This window comes from Eptatretus burgeri, chromosome 3, assembly GCF_056783735.1.
Source record: "Eptatretus burgeri isolate ZD-2024b chromosome 3, Ebu_testis_v1, whole genome shotgun sequence".
NCBI lineage: Eukaryota > Metazoa > Chordata > Myxini > Myxiniformes > Myxinidae > Eptatretus > Eptatretus burgeri.
The window spans coordinates 31905249-31911248 of NC_140963.1; positions in this window are offsets into that span (position 1 = coordinate 31905249).

Genomic DNA, 6000 nt, shown 5'->3' on the forward strand with positions numbered 1-6000 from the left:
AGAGAGAGAGAGAGAGAGAGAGAGAGAGAGAGAGAGAGAGAGAGAGAGAGAGAGAGAGAGAGAGAGAGAGAGATTGGTGCTCTGAGGACTCTTAGGAGAGGTTGCTTAAGGACAGCTGGTGAAGGAGATCGTCCTGCCTGCCCTTTCGTCGTTCCTGCCTTGCCCCATTCGTCGACCTGCCCATGTGCCTTTGTCTCCCAATCACCTCCTCATCACCTGCTCGTGACTGCTCCGCAACCTTCCTTCCTCCGCGACTACCAGAGCTGAGTCCCCCGGTTTTTGTCCCTTTCCGGTCTGAATTTAAATGTGGTGTGTGGCGTCACACGTTGATTCACATTGTATATCATTATTACCCTCGCCGAAGGAGAGGGTATTGCATTTGGGTCCGTGTGTTTGTTTGTTTGTCTGTCGGTCTGTTTGTCTGCACAGAACTTTTGTGTTTTTCTCTGCAACCGCTTGTTGGATTGAGACAAAATTTTCACCATTGGTGCGAGTACTCATTTAGAAAGTTTTCATCATAATTACGACATCATAGGTTACATGGTGTGGCAGCCATGTTGGAAAAACTGGAAAAAAAACTTTGGACCTCTGCATCTCTGAAGCCACACCAAGTTAAAAATTGAAACTTGACACATAGAACGTACTCCTCATGGGGAAAGAGTGAAATTTTCGAATGACATCATAGGTGCCTTTGTTAAAATATCATAATTGCATCTGAAGATGGCAACATCCGACCAGTATGAAAATTTTTGAGGGTCATCTAGGGATAAAATAGTCCACAAATGTTTTTTTGATGATTTTGTTGGTCACGTGATTTGGCAGCCATATTGTTTTAATAAATAATACCTTCAAAAATCTTCTTCTTCAAAATGGCTGAACAGATCGAGGTGAAACTTTACACACATGACTGCCTATCCATGAGAACAAAATGTTCACACATATGATGTCATAGGTCACATGGTTTGGCATCCATATTGGATTTACCCGAAAACATATTTTAAAAATCTCCAGAATGGCTGGACAGATCGAGGGGAAACTTCACACAAATGTTTCCCAAGGTAAGCATGTACGAGGTTGTTAAGGAATAACTTATGTCAGATGGTTTGGCAGCCATAATGGATTTAATAAAAATATTAAAGAATGTTTTCTCTGGAACCGCTTAATCAATCAACATGAAACTTCACAATTCTGATCGAGTTGTGATGAGGAATACATCTTTTAAATTACAATTTGATCGGACATATGGTCTGGCAGACAGAATTATTAAATTTTTTGATCTGGGTTTTTATTTTATTTTATTTGAATAAGACTCACCCAGCTGTGCCTGGATGGGGTTGAGTGTAGAGTCGTAGCAGCTGAAATGTAAATCCTATCCAGGTTCCTCCTGATGACTTCATCTTTTCTTTTTGCTTGTTAGGGTTCCTTCTGATTACTCCAATGCAGAACTGGTCCTTCGTGGTCTTCCAAATGATTTGAATTGAATTTATTTTAATCCCATTCTGAATTCAGTTGAATAATAAAAAAAGTCATGGGTCAGGGTCAGGTGTCCGATCAAAGTGGGGTTGCATCAAAGCGGGACGTCTTGTTAACTGGTCATCACTGTCAGCAATTATAAAGTGGCAGTTGTAGTAATGTATATTATTAATTAAGTAACACACCAGCATACAAACACCACAAAACAAAAAGTCCTGGCGAGGGTCTGCAATCTCTGATTGCTCTTTTTCTTATCCATCATATTCTGATTTTCTTATCCACCAACCTGCCATCATATTTTCTTATCCACCAACCTGCCATCATATTCGTTTCATTGGGTCAATCTTCCCCTGGTTGTTCATGTTCTGGAAAAAAAACCCTTTGGTTTTAAAAGAGCTAAAGTTCTCGTGTCTCTCCTCACCACCGCGTGCACATAGCTCGACATAATTTGGAACATCTCCGCAGCAGTTAAAATTGTTCGGTCCATCACGGGATTTTAAACTTCTATCGCAAATAGCTCAACATTAGTTGAAACGTTGATGCTAATATATATATATATATATATATATATATATATATATATATATATATATATATATATATATATATATTCATACATTCTCTCGGTGAATGCAAAACATTTGCTTATCACCACTCATCTGACGTTCTATTTTTATATATATATACATATATATATACATACATATATACATATATATAAATATATACATATATATAAATATATACATATATATAAATATATACATATATATAAATATATACATATATATACATATATATATATATATATATATATATATATATATACATATACATATATATACATATATATATATATATATATATATATATATATATATATACATAAATATATACACATACATAAACACACACACACATGATCCCAAAGATTCAGAATCAGCCTCAGCCTCAGAGATACCAATGATCCAAAATGTATTGGTTTCAACTGCGTGAAGCCGAGAAAGGTGGGAGGCAGGAGCACCAGCCCCAAGGGGAGAGCAGTACTCCATCAGGCTGCAGATGAAAGCTTTGCATGTGGTCAGGAGCTAAGGTGGGCCGAGGAAGGACTTTGCACGACGGAGGATTCCCAGTCGGCGACTGGCTTTGTCAGGCAGTTTGGAAATGTGGCTTTCCCAGGAAAGATCATGGCAGATAATGAGCCCAAAAGTTTGAATGAAAGCACTTCTTCAAGAGGATTGTTGAAAAAGTAGATGGGGTGGGGGGGGGTGCCAGATGGTCCTTTCGGAGAGACGTAGTGAGTGTGTGAGATTTGTCAGGATTGAAAGACATGTCTCACATGTTGAACCAGTTTGATGATTTTTTTCCTGATCTGCAGTGAGCAAAGAAGCTACTGCATGCTGGTCTGAGGGATGAAAGATGGGGCAGCAGAGGCTGGAGTCATCAGCAAAGATATACAGGGGATTTTCCAGAGAGTCAGAGAGATCATTGATGAAAACCAGAAAAAGAACAGGGCCCAGAACACTGCCTTGTGGAACTCCAGCCTGGACAGGGAGAAGGGATGAAAGAACTCCATTTAAAGCCACAGGTTGGCTGCGACAGGAGAGGACGTTTGCGAGCCATGAGTGGAGATGGCCTTGAATAACATAGGAAGAGAGTTTGGTGAGCAGGGCAGGGTGCCAGACTGTGTCAAAAGCACGTGATATGTGTCGGGATATGGCTCTGATTTCATGACCAGTATTGAGTACCTCCATCCATTGTTGGTAGAGCAGAAGCAGCATACCTAGAGTCTAGTGACTTGGTCTGAAACCAAATTGATGATCGGAAATCAAGCCTTTGGAGAAGAGGAAGGATTTAATGTCTGAAGCGATGATGGATTCCATAGACTTGCTGATGAATGCGAGAAGGCCATCTTCTTGGAAATCAGCAAACATTACTGCCCTGCATAAAAAGGTGCAAAAACAGATCCCTGCAACTACAGACCAATCAGCCTTCTCCCAATCATCAGCAAGGTTACGGAATCCATAACCGACCGCGCCAGGTATCGCCAAACCGTTAGTCCTCATCTGCTCTCCTTCCTTCTGGCTATCTAATCTTGTGTGTATGTGTGTGTATGTGCAAGTGTGTATGTGTGTGTGTTTGTGTGTGTGTGTGTGTGTGTGTGTGTGTGTGTGTGTGTGTGTGTGTGTGTGTGTGTGTGTGTGTGTGTGTGTGTGTGTGTGTGTGTGTGTGTGTGTGTGTGTGTGTGTGTGTGTGTGTGTGTTGTGTGTGATGGCGCCTGTCATAACATTAGTTAAGATTGTAGAAGATAGAACAGGATAAGTCTGTTCTGTGTCTGCTTCTGTAAAGTGCTTGCCTTTTGTCGCACCCAACAAATTCCTTGCTATCCATCCATCCATTGGGACTATACTCTGTGCAGAGCGTTGTTGCTGCCGAAGCAGTCTCCTTGGCTATTGGACACAATCCTGGACAGATCGCCACTCCGACACAGGATACCAACAAGCCGGCTCTCATTTTGCCGACCTCAGAAGGATGACAGGCAGAGTCAACCCCACCTGGTATTAATTCAACAGAAAAGCAGGATTTGAACTCACGATCCTAGGATCCCAAGCCCACCACCCTAACCATTAAGCCAACACGAGGCATATTTCCTATTCCTGCTGTACATAATAATAAACCCCGTTCACTGTGCTACATACCTTTCCTCACCAATTGTAAATAAATGCTTTGTATAGAAATGTTCCCAGCTCGTTTTCTTCTTTTCTTTCATTGGTCCATCATGGTCCATGTCCTAGCTTAGCCAGGACGTTATCCGCCAACATTCTGTTTTCTCACCGATATGTCATGAGCAGTTACTCTCGGCTGCATCTGATCCAGTCAGGTGATCCGGTTTGAACAAGGCGTACCGAGGACGTGTCCCCCGGTAATTAAATCACGTGACCATTAGGTAACCGGTATTCATTGTACGGAGGACCCTAAGTCACATGGTTGAGTTATTGGAGTTCACGGTCGATTATTATTGACCCGCTGCATTATGGAGTTATCCATGTGCGATGGCCTGCGATTCTGGAGAATCTGGTTGGAACCTGAAGTATCTTTCCTCCCCTCCTGGTCTTCTCGTCCCCGACCCCGGGTCCCCAACAATATTCTCCTTGTATTGCAGTTGTTCCAGTTATACTCTTTTCTCGTGGACAAGCTCAATTATAACACCAAAATGGCTGCATCACTTAATCTGACTTCAGGAGAATAAAAAAAAAAATGCAGATATAAATACTGGAATAAAAAAAGCTGATTCGTCAGTTTGCAAAAGGTTTGCTTTTGAAAACATGATGTATCATTTAACTCAAAATAATTCTGATAGTTTTCGTTCATTTTACCATTGTTCTCACCAATCTGAGCATTAGCTTGTCCTTTTCATGTCAGTGTTGGTTGGAGAAATTTTACTCTCAGTAAATATAAAACTTCTGCTTATCACCACTTATCTGACGTTCTATTTTCACATTAACTCCACTAAACCATTTAACATTAACCCATTATTACCCCCACTTCAGTCCATAAAATGTAAGTGACAAGAAGTGCTTCCTGCATTAAAAAAAATTATATGTTCCTCCTGCAGGAAGAAGGTGATCATTTAGAAACTGCAGCAATGAAAGTAACCTTCGAACAAAGTGGTCACTAAAATGACAAGCGGCATAAGCATTTACTAGCTGAGTTCTTAATTCGTTCCAAATGTCACATTTGTTAAGCTTCTGAAGGAGAAACTGAATTATATTCTCCTTTGAGACCTGTGGATCTTGCACATTTTGTACCAAAGTTTTAACAGATTAGCTTACATCTCTATGGTAAACTATAATATTAAAATAAATAAATAAATAAATAACTAGCCTCACTGAATTGGGCATTTCTTTTTTCTTTTTGCAGAAGTTGTTCTTTTTGCAAATGAGTGTAAATATTCAATTAAAATGGTGCAATTGATTATGAAGTCAATTAAATATTTATTTTGAAGATACTTCAAGATAAATGGTAAAATTTCAAATGATCTTCAATGGGTCTTCATGTTTTTGGGTTTGTTTTTTTTAAACTGCTTGTTATCCAGTGTTTTGTTTGAGGGTTTATGAGGAGAGTGATAGTGGAGTGGTTTGGTCTGAATCCATGCTGAGAGTGTGAGAATGTGATGTGAGGGTGGATGGTCAGGGGTGAGGAGTGGTGGGGTAAAATATAGTGGTGGGGTAAAATATAGTGGGGGGTAGGGAGGTTAAAAAAAAAAGTTTTTTTTAAAACGTTTTTGATACATCGTTAAGACTCATGGAAGAGCTTGGTCCCAGAAACAATTTAATGCAGAGAAGCTGGTGCAGGATTAGTGGAAGAGGTGGGAGAGGAAAAGGAGAAGTTGGTGCCAGAGATCTGTTTGTGAGAAAAAAACTCACTCCTTTTTTGACAGGGTCAAATAGTTTTTACCCACGTTAACATTAAAGTCAATGGGAGAAATGGGATAGTCCCAGAACCAACAAATTTCCCCCACTAATA